Source organism: Panthera onca, chromosome E1 (genome assembly GCF_046562875.1).
Source record: "Panthera onca isolate mPanOnc1 chromosome E1, mPanOnc1 haplotype 2, whole genome shotgun sequence".
Taxonomy (NCBI): domain Eukaryota; kingdom Metazoa; phylum Chordata; class Mammalia; order Carnivora; family Felidae; genus Panthera; species Panthera onca.
In genome coordinates, this window is record NC_138352.1 from 49390750 (window position 1) to 49411326 (window position 20577).

The following is a 20577-nucleotide window of genomic DNA, read 5'->3' on the forward strand; positions in this document are numbered from 1 at the left end:
TAAATTTTAAAAATAGGGTTAAAAAACCTACTTTCACTATGTCCATTATTCTCCCAAACAGTTCGGTTACTCTACGGTTTAGGTGCAATACCATATTATTTGCACCTCCTCAACCCACCCTAGATCTGAGTGAAATGATCCAATAACTGTTTTGCTATTTGTTTGTTTCTTTTCTCTCTTTAAGCTTTATGTATAATTATATGTGTTTCAAGTGCATTTTCATCAGTGTACTATGGATCATATTATCTTATTCAAACCCCATTCCAATATAACAAAATACTTTTAGGCAGTTTACAATAGGAAATGTTTGTTATGTTTCTTTTTTTTTTTTTTAATATATGAAATTTATTGTCAAATTGGTTTCCATACAACACCCAGTGTGTTATGTTTCTTTTTATTACCCCATGACACAAGTTGATTCCTGATCATTTTCTTCTGACCTTGGTCTTCAGGAATTCCAGAGATAAATTTCACTCAAATGTCCAAAACCGATCTCTTTGCTTCACAACCAAAACATTACAGGGAGACAGAGTTAGGAATAGAGAGAAACAATAGCTTTGTTGCTTTGCAAGACAAAGGAGGCTGCCACAGGCTATGACCTTCAAAAACTGCAAGCCTGTCCAGAGGTAGGGGCTAGGGGGTTTTATAAGGAAAGCCAGGATCAAGTGGGCTTCTACCAGAATTATGTTTATGGTGCCAACCTACTTAGTTGTTTTCAGGGTGGTGCTGGTTCCAGAAACTAAAAGCCAAGAAAGGAGTGAGGGAGGTTTGCAGAAGAGAGGGAAAAGATCACTTAGTTTAAAATCCAAACTCACTGAAGATTTTATGGAGTCATTTTGATTTTTGTTCAACTCTATGCTTTTAAGCAGCTTCAAAATACAGTAATATTGCCACATTTGATGTAATTCAGAAATGTTCTCCTGCATGATGTTCAAATCCCCTCTTTATCTTTCTTCACAAGGACGTCTTGCCAAATCACATGTGTTCTGCTCAGCATTTTACATGCATGATGTCATTTAAGTCTCAAAAGAAGAATGTAAGAAAGTTTCTTTTATTAATAAGAACATTTATGCATAAATGTTAATAAGTAAACTTATAAGTAAAACTACTTGTGCATATGTATGTGCATGTGAGTACATGGACATATTTGGGGGGGTTATACACACACATATTTACACACACACACATTCCTAATATTGTCAATGATGTCTTATAAGTTTTGGAAGATTTAAATAAAAAATAAATTCATAGGGAATAATTACTTTTCAATTTTGCATGGACTGACCCATTAGTTTGATAATGCATTATTGTCCACCTTTGATTAAGCTATTGTTCATGATGCTAATGTATAAAAAAGTCTCCTTTAAAAACTGACTTAAAATATGTCATATTTTCATTTCTAGATGCTTCTGTGTTAGCCGCGTAAATTCAAGTGGGCTTTCCATTTTCCATCCAAGGCAATCCAAGCTTTTTCATTCATAACATCTTTTTGTGCAATTGCACACCACTTCATTTCAAAATATTTACAGTATTAGTAATTTTATCCTTTCCTTTTCTCTCTTTCTCTCTTTTGTTCTCTTCCTGTATTCATATTATTAAAATGCAGTCATCAACTATCAGACTCATTCTACCATCCTGAATATACAAGCTTCAATCATCCTGGCATTTTCATTTATTCAAATTACATACCCAAGTGTAATTGATTCCCAGTCCCCTTCATTTACTCTGAGCTAGAGATTTCTTTAAAACACAGATTTTATGATACATTTCCACCTCCTTGTTACATTTCTTAATACGCCAAGGCCCAGAGATACAATTAAACAATTTGGACAGAACTTGAATAGTCCCCACGTGTAAGACTTACTTGGAGTTCTGTGAAGCATTTTAAGTCAGGAGATTTCCTAAATGCATCTCTCTGCTTTAATTTCAATGGTATTACTAAGAAAGAAAGAGGAAGAATTAATTACTTGTGTTTGCTGTTTCTTTTATATTTAATAATATTCTGTAGAGAGGGAAATGGTGGTGATTATTAGCATTCCTATCAGATGCCTTTAACAGTAATGTCTAAAAAAATAAAAGCCAAGATTGTGACCTTTTTTTTTTTTAAAGATAATATATAATTTAATGTTTCAAAGGCAATGGGATGAGATGAGATGGTTTTAGGAATAAGCAGAGCTGCATCTGAATATCAGTATCACTGCATGATGTTGTTGGACTTCTTGGCAGCCTGTGACTTAATGATGTTTGTGTGTGTTTTGAGGGAAGTGTTATAGTAAACTAAGACCTGGCCCTACAGTTTCTTTTGATTCATCATGCTTCAGTTTCAAAATCCATGCAATATGCCTTCCCTCCGCCTCCCTTAATGTATTTCTCATTGGTCTGTTTTGGCAACAATTCTGGTTTGGGATTTCTGATTTGAGTATCCTTCAAATGCCTGTCTTTTGTTAGCCATCCCTTCTTCTTACACATTTGTCTGCTCACTCATTCTCTTCGATTATCTACAAAGTACCTGTTATAATACATCAATATGCTATATAAGCCTTAGATGTGATCTATATCTGAGATATTCCACATAGATAATATGCTGTCTCATTACAGAAGAGGTACAGAAAAAAAAAAAGAAAAGAAAAAGAAAGCTGTCTTTGAACATTATTATCTATGTCCTAGGTTCTGAAGTAGGTATTTTAGATATGTTATCTTATTAATTCCTGAACAAGCCTGTAACTGTCTTTATTCCTTTCATCAAAAAAATACTGAGGTTAGGGGTGGCTCAGTCAATTAAGCATTTGACTTTGGCTCAGGTCATGATCTCATGGTCTGTGACTTTGAGCCCCACATCAGGCTCTGTGCTGACACCTCAGAGCCTGGAGCCTACTTTGGATTTTGTGTCTCCCTCTCTCTCTCTCCCACACGCATGCTCTGTCTGTCTGCCTCTCTCAAAAATAAATAAACATTAAAAAATTTTTAAAAAATACCAAGATTACAAGATGAAAAGAGATCTAGGGATTAGATGAACAATAATGTGGATGTATTTAACATTATTGACCTGTACACTCAAACCTTTTTAAGATGGTAAATTTTATGTTATGTGTATTTTACCACAATTAGATATTAAAAAATAAATACTGGGGCACCTGGGTGGCTTAGTCAGTTATGCATCTGACTCTTGGTTTCAGCCCAGGTCGTGATCCCACGGTTTGTGGGTTCAAGCCCTGTGTCGGGCTCTGCACTGGCAGCATGGAGTATGCTTGGGATTCTCTGTTTCTCTCCCTCTCTCTTTACCCCTCCCCTGCTTGAGTTTTCTCAAAAGAAAAAAAAAAAAGACTTAAAACGAACATTTAAATAAGTAAATAGATAAATAAATACTAAGTGAACTATTTAAGTATTTGGCTTGATGTCACCACAAGTAAGTGAAAGATCTTGGATTAAAAATTCAGTTTAATAAAGCTTCTCTTTGCACTGTACTTTATTACTGAATAAGATTATTGTCAAAAGAGGGACATCAGCCACCTGCTTTGGCGGTTCAAATAAGGAACGAAGAATGTGTTTGTAACACTTCCACTGCTGGACTCACTCCTTATACTGGAACGATCTCTGAGGGTTTGTATGTTTCCTGAAGTACAGTACCTTGTCTTAGACATCTTGCTATTTCACACTTTGACATGGTACCTGCAACACCACAGACACTCACCAATCCCATGTGAGCAAGATCTTGAAGGGCCTGATGCTAGAAATTGACCTTGAACGATGCACAGAACTTCATGAGGTGAAGGTGGGGGAAGAAAAGGCAGAAATCCGGTGGAAAGAAGTACTTGAGAAAGCTGTGAATAAAAGGAAGCATGGGGCATGTGAAGAGTACAAATCCGTTTCATTTCTTCAAATGGGGAGTGGGACAGGATTAGAATGAGCACCATGGCCTGCATTATTCCAAAAACATTACCTTTCATTTTTATTTATTTTTAAACTTTTATTTCAGAGACAGAGGGAGAGAATGCAAGTCGGGAAGTGGGGCAGAGGAAGAGAAAGAGAGATTCCCAAGCAGGCTCCATGCTCAATGCAGAGCCTGATATGGGATCATGATCTGAGCCTAAATCAAGTGTCAGAAGCTCAATCGACTGAGCCACCCAGGTGCCCCCAAAACAATATCTTTTATTAACTGGAGTTATCTGTTACTCAGCATTTACCTATCTCTTCTGAATGGTGATGACTATGTGTGGATTCTGTGCGATCCCTAAGTGTCTTCTGAATCATCAAAGCAACATTAAATTATTTCTATTATCTAGTCAAAAATTATATTCTATCCTATCCTAATTCTTTAAAAATCGTATTTCACACATAATACCGATGGTAGATGTATTAATTGGAATACTTGCTCATTCACAGCACTTCATTCTTCAAAGCTGCTGAATATTAAAACTTTTATTGTGCTCTTTCCATGTCAATCTCTGAGATACTGAACTGGGGCAACAAATTTAGTCGTCTTCCAGCTCTGGGCAATATTATCGTGAATATCCTTCTCTTTATGGTAAGATTTGTTTCCCAGATTTTACATACCAGTCTGTAAATCAAATCTGTATTCATCCATAGCATGTCCATGACCATAATATATGTCATAAATATTAATTATGTATGGATTGTAGAGGTGGCTATATCTTTAATATTTTACTTCAGTGTTTTTAGTTGACAGGCAAAAGTTTAAAACTTTTAAAAAGACATTGTAATCTATTATTAACATGAACATCAGCCACCATTCTCAATATGCATTTCCTTTTGTTCATATTTCAAAGAGTATGCTATATTCCAGCCGTTGTCATTTCTGAGCTTCAAGGGCTTAGAAACTATTGTTCCATTTTTTTTACCTGCATATATCTAACATTTTGTCTTTTATCAGTTATTTTCACATAAGCATAGATATGAAAACATTTTTAAAATGGTCAGAGTGATGAGGTTTTGACTTTAATCAATGAGAGAAAGTTAATCCCTATTGGATATAAGAGGCTTATAAGGAAGTTTGAAAATTCAGAGAGAATTGTAATGAAATACTGAAGGAGCAATAATCACCTGATGAAAACTAGGGAGGTCAAAGGAAACATATGAAAAAGTTGCAAAGGCATTGGTCAATATGTTTTAGTTATAGTCTGGTAGGTATCTGCTACTCAATGAATAGCCCTGTATGTAGCCCAGCCCTCCTTCAGTTACAGCGGGCCAAACGACTAGTCCTGACCAATGGATCAAGAACAGAAGAGACATATATCATATTATGGGCTGATGCACAGAAAAGCAAAGTCAATTCCCTACACTCTGTGTTCTGCTGAGAATCCCAAAGAAGCCAATGTTTCAGATGGTGCCCCACTTGTGACCTGGCAGAGCTTGGTTTTCCCTGAATAACCAAGTGACTTTGTATAGCAGAGCCCTGTACCAACCTGTTTAGACATGGAGTAGCATGGATCAAGACACATAATGCAATTTTAATGTGTTTAGCCGCAGAATCTTCCCGAGTTTTCCTCTGCATAGCCTAATCTCACCTGAAAAGAACAAAAATTGATACTGGAAGTGGAGGGCCGTAATAAAATCTAAAATCTAAAACATGGGACTGGTGAAAAATTAACTAGCATTGGAGACTGAAAAGATAATGATTCATGTGACACAGTAGTGACACATTTGGTAAAACCTCTGCTTGTAATAGACTGGAAGGCAGATCCCGTTCCTCCTTATTCAACAGCACTCACTGCAGAAGAAGTCAAAAAGGAAACAATGCGGATGTGTTGCTATTGCAAGTACTTAGCAAAGTAGTATATAAAAGAGATACGCGGGGTCATGCAGGGGCCATGCAGAAGCGGAAGGTCACAGGGCACCTGGGTGGTTCAGTCTATTAACTGAGCCCATTTTGGCTCAGGTCATGATCTCAAGGTTTGGGAGTTTGAGCCCTGCATCAGGCTTGCTGCTGTCAGCACAAAAAGCCTGCTTCAGATCCTCTGCCCCCCTCTCTCCGCCCCTCCCCTGCTCACTTGCTTGTTGCTTTCTCTCTCTCTCTTTCTTTCAAAAATAAATAAATAAATAAATAAATAAACATTTAAAAAAAAGGAAGTGAAAGGTCATAGACATTCTGTACATTCAGGAGACTGAAATAATGGAGAAATCAATTTTTCTGAGGCTTCAAATTATTTTTTAAAAATCCAACTAAAAGGCTTTGTTTTAGGGACAGGATCAGATTCACAGCATAGCTTTCCCATCTAAATGTAAGAACCTCAAAGTGGCTACCCATTGCATTGAGAGAAGCTTGAGGGAGGGAAAGCAAACCTGTATAACAAATCTTTGAACTGTATCTTCAAAAGAACACGGTGTATGCGATTATTGCCACGCTGGACTAACTGAATAAAGCAAACTAGAAGGTACTAAGTTTTGAAAAGAGAGAATTGATAGCTAAGTAAAGCCATTCTCAGGAAAGATAGAAGTGATGCTGAATAGATTTGAAAGGTTTCTGTCCATGAAACAGCACTAGCTAAACATTTTTGTCCTTAAGTCCCATCCTAATTGCCACATTCAGTGACAGCGAAGGGGACACTTCAAATGCCTAATAGCAGGCTATTGATCTAATGCTCATATTATTATGGCTATTAAAGGTCAAGAGCCTCATGGAGGGAGGGCTTCGTCTAATTAGTCAGGAGTGTATGTCATCAATTTGTTACTTGTCGTTTAAATCTCAAACATGCTTTTTTTTCTTTTTTGGAAGACCAATAGTATGGTGGAATAGGAAATGAATGGAAATATGCTTATTACTCATGTTCTTTATGTCAAATACATAGCCATTCAATGACCCTCACGATTGAAGCCATTGCAGATTAAATTCAATCGTTCTTAGCTCATCTTTGCAAACCATCAAGGAGGTAGGACGAGATTGCAACAGCAAGCAAAGCCAAGTCCCTCATGAGATGACAAGCAGGAAACAATGTTCAGGCTTATGCTGAGCTTGATTTAGCCACTGATTTTCATTTTCTCCTTACATAGTTATGCAAAGCGAGCCAAAAGCTGCAAAGGTGTTGATAAACTGATGTTTAGTGGGTTTTTCTAAGTCTTTGCCTTGTTAGAAACTGACATTATCTTCGATGGCTTAAAATGTTAGGGAAGGTTGACAACTTTTTGATCTCTGAATTATTCCAAAGGGATAGGATTTCCCCTTCCTCTCTCCCCTTCAAAGAAGTCCGGCTTAGCACATTGTCCTTTGCTAGCGCACCTCATATCTTGAAGCTACCAGGGACACAAAAATTGCAATTCCATATAATCATATACTTTTATGACATTCAAAATAGTGCTGACTCGACAAATGTTCTCAACCTACACTGTTCTTTGCACCCTTTGACAATACTTCCGGACTCTCAATGCTGGCATGTGCCTCCAGAACCCAGTTAAACAGTCAGACCATCAACCTCTCCATCTGACTGTAATAGACACAAAGCACCAGAACTGGAGTTCCTTCCCTGGCTGAGTGAACTCTACAGTTTCCCACTGCAAACAAGGGAGGCCTGGGGCTAACACCAATGCCTAACATCAGCACTAACATGTTCTCTAGTGTCCCTGACATTAGATACCTGTGTAGGGGCATGAAAAAGCATTCCATTCTATGAGAGCACTTGCACTTGAATATCTAGAAATCCCAGTTTGTCCCCAGATTGTTGAAGTAGGATGTGTCAGCTACTGTGATATGATCTGGCAAACTATCTTTTCATTCAACTGTGGAACTCCTAATTCTATTTTGACAGTCATATAGGAATTATATGTGATAATTAATTATATAGAAATTAGGGACTTCTATTATAGGAATAATAATTAAATAATTTTTAATGTTTGTTGAATTTTTCTTTTATGCTATTACCAGAGGGATCAGCAAGTCCCTTTTCAAGATAAGAAGATTGAGGTTCAGAGAGATTAAGTCATATTTTCAAGGTCGCTTAGCCATAGTGGCAGAGCTGAGAATTAATCCAACTTCACTTTGGCTTAGTGTCTACTTTTATCTGTTAAAATGTGGAGGCTTGGGGATCCTGGCTTGGGGCACCTGGGTGCCTCAGTTAGTTAAGTGTCCGACTTTGACTCAGGTCATGATCTCACAGTTCGTGGGTTCAAGCCCCGTGTCAGGCTCTGTGCTGACAGCTCAGAGCCTGGAGCCTGCTTCAGATTCTGTGTCTCCTGTCTCTGCCCCTCCCCTGCTCATGCTCTATCTCTCTCTCTGTCTTGCAAAAATAAATAAGATGTTAAAAAAATGAAAAAAAATGTGGAGTCTTGTGTCCTGGGATCCATAGGTGTCAGTGTTAACTTCTAAATTACACAATTTTGTGTATGTGTATATGTGCATTCCCTACCTACTCCCCCTCCCCGGAAAAAACGTTCATCTTTTACATCAGATACTTTAAGGGATACATTAGTTCAAAAATTCCACTGCCCCAATATTTGAAGGAGAACAGTTTCCATCACTATGTCCTCTTCAGTCATTGTATTAACTATTTGCCATTCTTATGGGATTTGTCTGCTATTTGTGCATGTGACTGTCTATTTATCAGCAACCACTGCAAACTCTCATATTCAACAGGAATTCATATTTGCATTCCCCTCTAAATTACTAATGGTAATTCCACAAACACTGTACCAGTTTTTTTTTCTCTTTCCTTTCCCTCTGTTTTAATCTATTGCTCTATTAGCTGTGAAGAAAAGAAATTCTGAACACTGATGTACCATTATATATTTCAACATTGAAGTACCTCTTATGAGTACCTAAAGAAATTGTTTATATTTAAAAATGCAACAGTGTTTTTTTTAATGTTTAATATAAAACATTCATGTGATTCAAACATCAAAGTACTAGAAAATCTATACTTCAAGAAGTGTTGTTCTAGCCCTGGTCTCTTTCCACTGTCCTGCCCTTGGTTCCCTACAGACAAGAATAGTATTAGTTACATGTGTTTATTTTCCGTTTTTCTTTGTGCAAATACAGAGAAGTCAAATGTATACTCTTATATTCTTCCCTTCCTTATACAAAAGTAGAAAATTATGCAATTTCATTTTAAACTATTCTCAGTAGTGTTATTGCTAGGTTTGCTTTATTTGCATTTCTATTACCCAGTATCCTTGAATTTCTAAGACACATTTTATCTTAAATTTGTCCTGTCTTTGATAGAGCCTAAAGATTATTTAAGAGATGTGAATTCTTAAAACAAACAAATACCTACTTTTTACTTAAATTTTGTTTTGCTGGCTCTTTTTGCCTGTTGATTGATTTCTAAACTTAGGATCAATAAAAAGCTGCAGTCAATTAAATATATTAGTAGCATCCTTCACAAATTGATTCAAAGGATGAAAGAAACAAATTAAAAAGATAATATTATAGCTACAAAACTTCATTAGGGATGGCAGAATGAAAATTTTAATATGCACCTTCCCCTCTATATGTGAAATAATGATATAATAACCTTTAGAAATCCTCAGATCCTGAAATGAGTTAATTCGTATTCAGAACCTGTAAAAGAAAAATATTGTGTACAATATCTACCAAATTATTTGAAATGTTGATTAATGTTGCCAAGAACCACTGTTCCCTGAAACACAATTTGGGTAAGACTGTCTCAGGATAACTGGCAGTAAGAGGGATTATTTTGAGTTCATCAATTCTACTCAATATTTCAAGCTTTGTAGAGCAAGCTCTAGCATCATTGCCTGTCAACTTCAGCTGTCGGTGGAGTACCTGGGTAGAAACAATCCCAGGAGAATTTCAAGCCGATACATTTTCCTGGAAAATCTATACTTTCAATATATCAGATGTATTACACTAATCAGATATAATTACAAATAGATTAAATCTATTATTAATGGATTGCAATTTAGTTTGGATTCTGCATAATCTCCTTACTACCCAGGATACTGTCATAGAAAAAATGACATCAAGGTGAAAAATAAATCCATTGATTGGCAGTTTATTGTCAAGTACGTTTGGTATAACCTCGGCAGTTGAACATTAAGAGGAGTTTCTTAACACACCTGCAATTAAGAATTACTTGGTGATGAACCAAGTCCATTTACTGTGTTCTGAATAAGGAAGCCACCTTGGAAGATAGAAATGTCAGAACTAGAAATAAGCATCGTGAATTGTAAAGGATTTTTGTCTTTGTGTAATATGTCAAGGGATTAATTTTATATATAAAGCCCTTTCCCCTAGAAATTGATCTTTGAAAATATAGTAAATCCCTGTTGAGTGTTAGAAAATATGACATTTCCAAGTATAGATTTCAAATGAGTCATTCATGTTTAAAAATGCCTCTGTAGTCAAAGATGAGATAGATTCCAAATAAGTAAAAATAAGGTCAGTGCAAAATACTGGTTTAAGAAAAATTCTGTTCTAATAAGTGAAGTGTCATTTCTTTGGCCCCCTCTAGAAATATACTACATTTAATCCCCTTTGACCCCAGTGTAGTATTTTTATTTTATTTTATTTTATTTTATTAAGTTTATTTATTTTGAGAGAGAAAAAGAGAGAGTGGGGGAGGAGCAGAGAGAGAGGGAGAGACAGAACCACAAGCAGGCTCCGTACTGTCAGCACAGAGCCTGATGCAGGACTAGAACTCAAGAACCATAAGATCCCAACCTGTGCCAAAGTGAGACGCTTAACTGAGTGAGACACCCAGGCACCCCACTCCCCAGTGTAGTATTTAAAGATGACTTTTCTCTCTTGGAAAATGACTGTAAGTGTTTTGTTTATGCCATTTACTGCCTGGAATACAGCTTTCTCATCTTATCCCAATGATGAGAATGTTTCAAGTTTCCCTTCATTGCCACCTCTCCATAAAGAGCCTTTCTTAAGGTCTTCCAATTGGGGTATTTTTAGTTCTTCCAAACTATCAGAGAACTGTGTGCTTATCTCTTAGAACTCTTGATACATTCAAATATATATTTATCTCTCTTTCTATCTTAGACTCTAAACTCCTTAAGGACAAGTACAGTTCTGCATTTAGAAAAATAATTTATGCTAATTAAGAGCTCACAAAATGGCTAGTGAATGAGTTGATGTGAATATAGTTCAACACTGACCAACGTTGATGCTGTAAAGAGAGGGAGGGTGCCTTACATTGGTGCCATTGATGCACACTGGTATACTCTTTAATAAACTTTAATTTTCTCAAATGACTGACTTTTAATATTTAGTAAATATGTTTAAGTTTAATATCTATGAAATCACAGGATTGATGAGTATGCTGAGACATTTTAAAATACATGAAAAACTTTAAAATGAAACCCAAATAGTTGGTCGGCATACCACGTCAAGTTTCCTAATGTGTTACTAATGTTTTGTGAACTACACTTAAAGAAAATACAACCTACTGGACAACCTTTCGTTGTTGAAATTTATTTTGGGTGACAAAATATAAGGTAATCATCATGGTGTCCTTGAGTGCACATCATATGGCCAGCACATTCTTGCTGAGGTCGAGGACAGAATTAGGAGCACAAAACATAGAGATTCATATATTTCAGTGATCATTTACAGACTGAGATCTATAAGTAAAATACCATAGTCCCAAATCTGTGCCTGAAAAAAAAAAATAAAAGAATAGATTTAACAAAGTTTTGTCTCATAGATTTGTGCTGGGTAAAGTTTTCTGAAATATAAGATGATTCAAATATACGTTCTTACCTGTTAGACCATTCTCCATCCCCCCTAGCGTGGAGCATCGTGGGCATTATCTTCCCAAAATCTATTTTCCATGGACATCTGATATGGGTTGTGTATATGTTTATTTCCCCCTTTTAAAGTATAAGTTTATTTTTATTATAATCACTGTGACTATGTAGAGTCATGAAATGAGAACACTGGCATCAAAACGGGGGAAGAAAATGCTTCTGATAAACTTTCATTATTGTCCCTCATATATTAAAATGGGAAAGTTTCGTGGCTATGTATGAATTGCTTTAACCTCGTCTTTATGCAGAGATGATTTTGAAAATGTTAGTGATCTCATAATGAGATACCTCACAGTGGAAAAGAATACTCTCTTTATTGGATTGGAGGCAAAGCTAAAAAAGTAATAGCCTCATTACTTTTGCACTAAGCATCCCCAGATTAAGTGAACCTTGCATCCAGCAGCTGAATCAATGTTTAGTGCAACTGCAGAGTAAGACACATTGCTCGTGTTTGTGCCGTTTCAAAAGTGGACATATTTTTCATGTCTGCTATTTTGATATAAGACTCAATTCTAATAGTATTTCAACAAAAATATGTTTTGGGGGAATTAGTTTCCTAGTTGATAAGATTCAGACAATGATTGATGCTTGATACTTCTAATCCATTCATAGTTCAGTACTTCGATTGCCTTGGAAGTAAAACTAAGACCCAAGGAGAAATATTCTATTCCTTTGAAGCATGGCTTGGGCCTATAACAGCAAAATTTAAATCAGTGGCGACATAGCTTCGATGTCACAACAACTGGAGCTGTGGTTATCATATTTCACTTCCTATATAAAACTCTGATTTCAGAGCCCAATCTTAATTTTTGTTATTACTATGCATTAATGACTATGTAGATCATTGAAATACATGTCCTTTGGTTCTTCACATGGTTTTGTGAAGTATGACAAATTAGATGTAAAACTGATTCCTACTTAGAATAAAAATCATTATTCTACTTCAGTGTCATCATCCTTGTTGCCTTACCCTTCTTGGATAGTTGGAATTGAGCATAACTAATCATTCAGGTCAAAAACATAACAAGAACATCCTCAGTTTTAATTTTTCTAAATTATGAAGATGGTTGTATTTTAGGTGGGGTGGTTTGGGAAGGTATCTCTAAAGACTAATATTTGAACAGTGTTCTGAATAAAGGGAGGAGACAAGTTAATATCTAAGAAAGAATATCCTCAAGAAAAAGAATGGCAAGTCAAAGGCTATGAGTCAGGTTAGAGCTTGTTATGTGCATGAACAGCAAAGGCTCTGAAGAGCACAGTGAGCTTAGGGAGAGGATTTGAAGGTAAGATTGGCAGTTATGGTGAGGTATTTACATTTTACCGCAATATGATTGTAAACACTTGGAGTGTTTGAGTAAGAAAATGGAAAGATATGAAGGACATTCTAAGATTTTTCTGACTGCTGGGTGGAGAATAGAATACAGAGAACAAGTAATAAAACAGGGATAGGAGTAAACTATCTACTTCAATAGGTAAGGAATGATGGCAATTTTTACTAGTTGAAGGCCATATGGGTGTGAATAAATGGTCACATTTGGGAAATTTTCGAGCTAAGGCTTAAAACAAATGCTAGAGGTTTAAATGTGGGTTCTGAGGGAAGAATCTGGCCTGGACAACTGGATTGGGGGTGGTGCTGTTTCCTAGCAGCACCTAGGGCTAGACCGGTGGGGAGCAGTTTAGGGGATGGGGTCAGCAGGAATTGACATGCGGTCTAGAGATCTGGGTTGCTAATGTATATACCTAAGAATCATCAGTGAATATATGGCCACGAGAAAGGATAAAATAATCTAAAGAATAAATTCGGACAGGGAAAAGGAGAGGTCTCAGGATGGCATCTTATGGGAATGCAGCATTCAAAGGTCAAGGAAGATCTGAGGAGGAACAGGCCCTGAAGTGAGAGGAAAACCAGGAGATTCCATTGCCCCAGAACACAAGTGATGAAACAATTTCAAGAAAGATCAAATGTGGGTAAGAAATTGTGTATGAAGGACATTGTGGAATGCCCATTGAACTTAGCACTGTAGGGAATGTTGATGTCGACAAGGGAAGTTTAGGTGGAGAGACATGGGAGGCAGCGTGGTTGGCACAGATTTAAGAGGAAAGAGAGGTAAGAGAATGGAGACAGTGAATCTATGGAAGTCTTTCCTTTATTATAAAAAGGAGCAGAGGAGAGAAACAGTAGTTAAAGGGAGGTAAGGAACAACAGGAGGTAATTGCTTTAAAGTCCAATAAAGAAGGGCACTTGTAATGAAGACCAGAGGGAAAATGACTGTGGAGGCAATGTCTTTGAGTAGACAAGAGATTGGATTCACTGCACTGATGACGGTGTTGGACTTCGGTACTTAAAGGGGTGGTTTCACAATTGTAAGATGAACGGCAAAATATATGAGTGCAGATGTAGGCTAGATGTTGATTTGGGGGGAAAGAATAAGGGCATTATTTTCCGATTGTTTCAATATTTTATTTAAAAAGATCCAGGGGTGCCTGAGTGGCTCAGCTGGCTGAGTGTCTGACTCTTGATTTTGGCTCAGGTCATGAGCCCAGGGTCAAGGGATCAAGCCCTGGGTCAGGCTCTGCACTGAGCATAGAGCCTGCTTTAGACTCTCTCTCTCTCTGTCTCTCTCTCTCTCTGTCTCTCTTCCTCTGCCCCTCACCCCCTGCTCATGTGTATCCTCCCTCTAAAAAAATATGAATTAAAAAGATCCAAAGGCATCAGCTGATTTTCAGAAAGAAAGAGGTGTTAGGGACCCAAGGGTAGGGTAGAAGGTGTGAAATAGAAGTCTTACAGAGAGGGAAACTGGTTTCCCTGAGATAATATGGTAGGATTGCTTGGCAGAGCCGAGAGTCGCCCTTGAGATTTGTGATCATAAATTTAAAGAGATACCTATCAGCATGCTGTATGTTCTATTCTAGTCACATGCAGGTGTTTGGACAGAGGTGTAGTGTGAATATAGAGAATTATGCTGCTCAATCAGGGTAAAGATTATTCTGCACAAGTACAATGGGAGGATGGGGCAAGGGAGAGTGTGTGTGCAAGAAAGTAATTATCGTGATGGGATATAGATGCAAAATACAAAAGGACTGGCACAGTAGACAAGTGGCCTAGTGAAGCTGAAGAATTACAGGAGTAAAAGTATTAGAGAAAATGAGCTGGGAATATAGAAAATATTAGCTGAAGAGCAGGGTACTTGAAATTGGCAAGATTGATATACTGGAAATGATGTAGCGATCAGTGAAGAAATGTCTAGTTATAACTATGGGAAAAAGGTGCTTGGGACTCAGGAGGTTAAGGAACTGAAGGCCAGTGTTAAATACTGAAATCAGAAATCATAACAGAAGTAGTGTAGACATAAGGACAGCAAGGCATGTACTAAAATCTTTAGTGACCCTGAGGTTAATATACATCTGCATTAGTGAGAGATGTTTGATAGTATCCATGATACTATCATGATACTCCTGATAGGAGGTGCTTCTAATGAGCTTTTGAGGGAGAAAGTAAAGAAGGGACTGGAAGCATACGCCAGGGTGAAGAAATTTATCCTCTCTTACTGCGAGTTCTGAGATACTCTGCAATACTGAGATATTAGAAATGTGAGAAAATCAAGTCACCTCTTGAAGGGCTTTTAAGTAAAAGTAGTGTCTAAGGGAAAGATACAAGGACTTGGGTTGTGTTGGCAACTGTGCACTATGCACCTTCTTTTTGCCCTGAAGATCTATTTTCCATCTTTCCCTACCCTGTTCTGTGTCCTGGGTGGCTGACTTACCTGCATTGCATGCGTTGTCCTCTAGTTTCTGGTAAGATTTGACCAAAGGGAGATTGGAGGGGAAGAGGAGAGTTGAGGTCATGGTTTTTACATGCCCTGTTACTCTCTTGTTGGGTTCTGTGTGACCTATTGTATCCCTTAACTAAAGATTCCAGAATCTGGGGTGCCTGGGCGGCTCAGTTGGTTAAGCATATGACTTCAGCTCAGGTCATGATCTCACAGTTCATGAGTTTGAGCCCTGTGTTGGGCTCTGGGCTGACAGCTCAGAGCCTAGAGCCTGCTCGGAGCCTGTGTCTTCCTCTCTCTCTTCCCCTTTCCTGATCGCTTTCTCTCTCAAAAATAAATACTTTTATAATTAAAAATAAATAAGGATTCCATAATCTGTTATGTGGTCTTCTGTGCACAGCTGTCTTACTTTCCATGTTATGTTAACTGCTCCTTGACTTTGCTCTTGCAAGCCTAAGGGTGGACATGATGTTCCACTGTGTCTACTCTTGGTGTACTGCATCATACCTTGTGGTTTCCTACACTCTGTCCACAGCTTTGCAAAGAGCATTCTCAAATTACCTACTTTGAGTACACCGTTTCCTGCTACAATAATGACAAGACACAGGAAATGGTGCTTGAGGTGGCCCCGACAAGTGGACCCTTAAAAGGGATTCTGGAATTGGGTTGCTCATAGATTTGAGATAACTCTTCTGCTGCAGAGAAATGGGAGTGAATGCTAGTATGTGCCAGTATGCAATATGTACATACAGCATGCAATGAGGCTTGGTGCTAGACAAAACGCTTGGAGCTCAAGGGTTGTGTTGATCTGTGACTACAGCCAGGACAGTGATTATACAGATTGTGCCATCAGCTAGCTAGCTATGAAGGCCTTACAGTACAACCGACTTCTGACATATTCATGGTTTCTGATTAGATAGTCGAAAAGGCTTGTTGAAATAATTACTAGTATACAGTTGTAATTACATAGCAATCATGATCCTATCCATGGTTCTGCTCTATGTTCACTGCTTTGGGTGCAGTAAGGGTTTTGGTGTTTAAGTCTCTCAAACTCTTCATATGTGCTCTGGGACCTCAATTAACCTTATTCAATTCTGATATTAGAAGTTAAATTAAGGCAATTTATTACCATGTAAATAAAGGTTATCAACATGTTTCAGTGGTAAATTAAGAACACACAGCAGTTACTGCGTTGTGGGCAATACTGAGAGACCTATGAAGTTACTAGCTTTGGTAGGTTATAACACTTCACACTTTGCTGACATAATAAAACCCTGCCTATTATGCCAAGTACAATTTCTTCAACTTCTCCTTTCACTTTCCCTCTGTTCCCAGAGAATTAGAATGTTGTGCGGTAGAGTCTGAATCCTGTGTCATCCATAGAATTCTCCGAGACAAGTTAATTTAATATCTCCAGGTCATGTTTTCCTTAACTGAAGAACTTGATTATACTACCTTCTTGTATTTTTTAAAGGACCCAAATGGTTTTTTAAGTTTATTTATTTATTTATTTAGTGTGTGTGTGTGTGTGTGTGTGTGTGTGTGTGTGTGAGAGAGAGAGAGAGAGAGAGAGAGAGAGAGAGAGAGAGAGAGAATGAGTAGGGAAGGGCAGAGAGAGAAGGTGAGAGAGAGAATCCCAAGCAGGCTCTGTGCTGTCAGTGCAGAGTCTAACATGGGGCTTGAACTCACAAACCATGAGATCATGACCTGAGCCAAAATGAAGAGTCAGATGCCCACCCACGCACCTCTACCTTCTTGTAGTTTTGTAAGAATGAATAGGATAAGGAATGTGGCTAGTGCAGTGCTCAGAACACAGACCACATACAATGAAAGCATGACCCCAATGCTCAGCTCCAAATTTCACCCTGGGAAAACCACCCAAGCTTTATCAAGATCATTTATGATTTGCGCATAGAAGTCAGAATGTGCAGACTGATATTGCTGTAATGCCCATTACAGCTTACAACAACTAGCATTCAGGACGTTCTATAGGTTTTAACAAATATTTACTTACCAGTGGAAAATACTTTCATGGAAAATACCTTCACCAGAATTTTCATCTGAAATTACAAAAATGCAATTCATGGCATGTTTGGAATTGAATTGCGTCTCGCATAAAAGATATATTGAGGTTTTAACCCTCGTTATTTCAGAATTTTATTGAAAATAAAATAAAATCCTTTATTTGGAAATGGGATTATTGTGGATGTAATTAGTTAAGATGAGACCACAGGGGAGCAGGGTGGGCCCCTAATCCAAACTGAGCCACAACCTGAGGAGAAGGTGGTCACAGAACACCATGTGACAATGAAGGCTAAGATTACAGTGATGCAGCTACAAGCCAAAAGCATCCCAAAGATTTCTGGCAATGCACTAGAAGCAAGAAAGGAGCCAGGAAGATTTGCTCCTGCAGGTTTCAGAAAGAGCAGGGCCCCACTGACATCCTGATTTCAGAGTCATAGCCTCTGGAATTGTGAAACAATGAAATGTCTGTTGTTTTAAACCACCCAGTTTATGGTAGTTTGTTATGGCAGTCCCATGAAACAAATACAGACCTAAATGTTAGATACAAATTGTTTCAAAAAATAGTAGGAATCAGTAGAAAATAGTTTTCAGAACTACGCTTGGCTGTGCAGAATCACTCAGAGAGATATTGTTCCCAACCATCTAAGGCCACCAACTATAGGGTGACAGCCACGAGCATGAAGTATGTCCTGCATAGGACAGAGATCACAGCACTTCTCTTACATGGAGCATGTTGGAATTGGGCTAGTCTCAGATATTTCCCATTTATCGATCTATCTAATACCTTTTTTCCTACCATTTAGCCAAGTAGATGGTGTTTTCAGACTTTTTTTTCTTTGTTACTTTCTGAGTCCCTCATTAGTCCAAATGATGTTTTAGGCAAATCCAAAATATTTTATTTATTACTATCTCCTAAAAGAACAATGGCTAACTGCATCCTTACCCTCCAAATTCATAACTTTCACAATAAATAAATATAATGGTGATCTGGTGATTAACAAAAAGAGCAATTATTACACTATTTGTGGAAGTTAGATATCACCTTCATAAAGAACCCCTCCCTCTATTCTTCACAACCAACAGAAAAACTCACCCAAGAAGGGACGTGTAAACGCTCCTTGCTTTCGCTACAAAATAAATTATCTTTTAATGGGAACACATTATTATACGTGCATGTTGTTTAGGTCAGAACATATTGAACAGAAACAATTTGGAGATAAATATTAAAGTAGTCTTTCTAATTAGTTAAGGGCATTTCTTTAAATCCCCAGGGATCATTCCTATACTTTTTATGCTGATACTAGAAGGATATTTTTTATGTTCTCCATGGAAGAATGTCTTCCATATAACTGCAGTTTGTGGAAGGTGTGACAGTGTCAGAATTGCTGAATTATTAAAGGTTTAATATAGTTTCCACAGGAAAGACCCTGCAGAGTATTCCTGGTAAGATAATTTGGGAAGATAATCAAGCCATGTAAACTGGTAGATCAGCCAAGAAGGAAATCAGATGTAAAATGAGAACCACAGGAATCTGAATTATTTAAGTATGGCTGCTTTATTTACAAATGGACTGGGTAAAATATCTCATTAAATAAAAAGTAATTTTCCAAGGGGAAGATTAAATATCCACAACACAGAATAAGAATAAACATAACAAATGCCAAACATTCAGCTACAACAAACTGTGAAATTAGTTTTCCTCTGCCTAACAAAGAACAAACAAGGGCTTTTCATGTTTATTACTTATCAAGCACATTCCTCAGGGAATAATTTATTCCTACAAAAGCTTTGAATGACCATTTTGTATTAGGTTTGCTTCACATAAAGGCAGAATTTTAACTTCCATACTTTGAATTCAATTATAATGTGTGGTCTTTTATAAAGCAGATGATAAATTAGGCTTTGGCAATATTCTCTAGTGCACTGTGACACCGAGTGCGGTCTGCAGTCCAAGACTACTCTGCAAGTTATTTGTTACCAGAATGTAGTAAGTACAAAGATTTTGTAGTAAGCACAAACGCCTTTCTAGATTGTGACATTGACACCTAAGCTTGTGGTCAGTGGACTTTTCTCATTGAACATGGGCTAGAATAGTTGGTATGTCCTTGGATTTGCATGAGTTCCATATAGAAGGAGTTTCATATTGATTATGCATAGATGGACCACAAACTGGTCTGTGACAGAAAAACAAAACCAAAATCAAAATGTCCTGTAGTATAGACAGTTTGAGAAGCACTGGGGTAGTGGAAATGGCATGGAATTTGGAATCAAGAAAGTCCTAGGTTCAAATCCAACACCATATTCCTTTATTTCATGTGATCCTGAGGATGTTACTTAACTTCAAAAAATGGAGATGATAACTCTTATTCTAGAAGTCATTGAGAAAATTAAATGGAATATCTTGACCATGAATAACACAGTGACTCACCAGTGCTTCATAGGCACCCAACCAACTTCTGTTCTTGTAATTTCTTTCTCACTGAGGAAGATATCACCACCATACTCAGGATGACCAAATCTAGTTCTCTAGAAGAAACAACACAATTTCTAATGGGACCAGTAAAATAGAACAGCTAGTAATGCCAGGATGAAATTCTCTGCATAAAATAGAGAAGCTATAATACACTATATGTGTAGTTTGTGTGTGTGTGTGTGTGTGTGTGTGTGTGTGTGTACTTAACATTTAAATATCGTTAATAAGGGTGCCTGGGTAGCTCAGTCAGTTGAGCTTCCAACTTTGGCTCAGGTCATGATCTCACGGTTCCTGAGTTTGAGTCCTACATCGGGCTCTGTGCTGACAGCTCAGAGCCTGTAACCTCCTTCAGATTCTGTGTCTCCCTCTCTCTCTGCCTCTCCCTGCTCTCTCTCTCTCTCTCAAAAATAAATAAACATTAAACAAATTTAAATACCTTTAATCAGAGTCTAATGAATTCATTGCCAACTAGATCTTCTGAAATCCTTCCTGACATTCTACAATGAACTTGATTTTTCTTTCCAGTCAAGCTCTAAGCATGAATAAAGGCATAATGTGATTCCTTTTGTTCCAGTCCATTACTTA

The 20577-nt window shown here is 37.5% G+C and overlaps 1 long non-coding RNA gene across 1 annotated transcript in view; it reads right to left on the reverse strand.

The window, feature by feature from the left end:
* Positions 1 to 590: 590 nt before the first annotated feature.
* Positions 591 to 20577, reverse strand: part of LOC132687859 (uncharacterized) — a 167514-nt gene continuing 147527 nt past the window's right edge. Inside the window, exons 3-5 of the long non-coding RNA XR_013551858.2 lie at positions 3692 to 3821; positions 1865 to 1938; positions 591 to 1022 (exon numbers count right to left, since the gene is read on the reverse strand). This is a non-coding gene — a long non-coding RNA (uncharacterized LOC132687859). The remainder of the gene's footprint in view (positions 1023 to 1864; positions 1939 to 3691; positions 3822 to 20577) is intronic.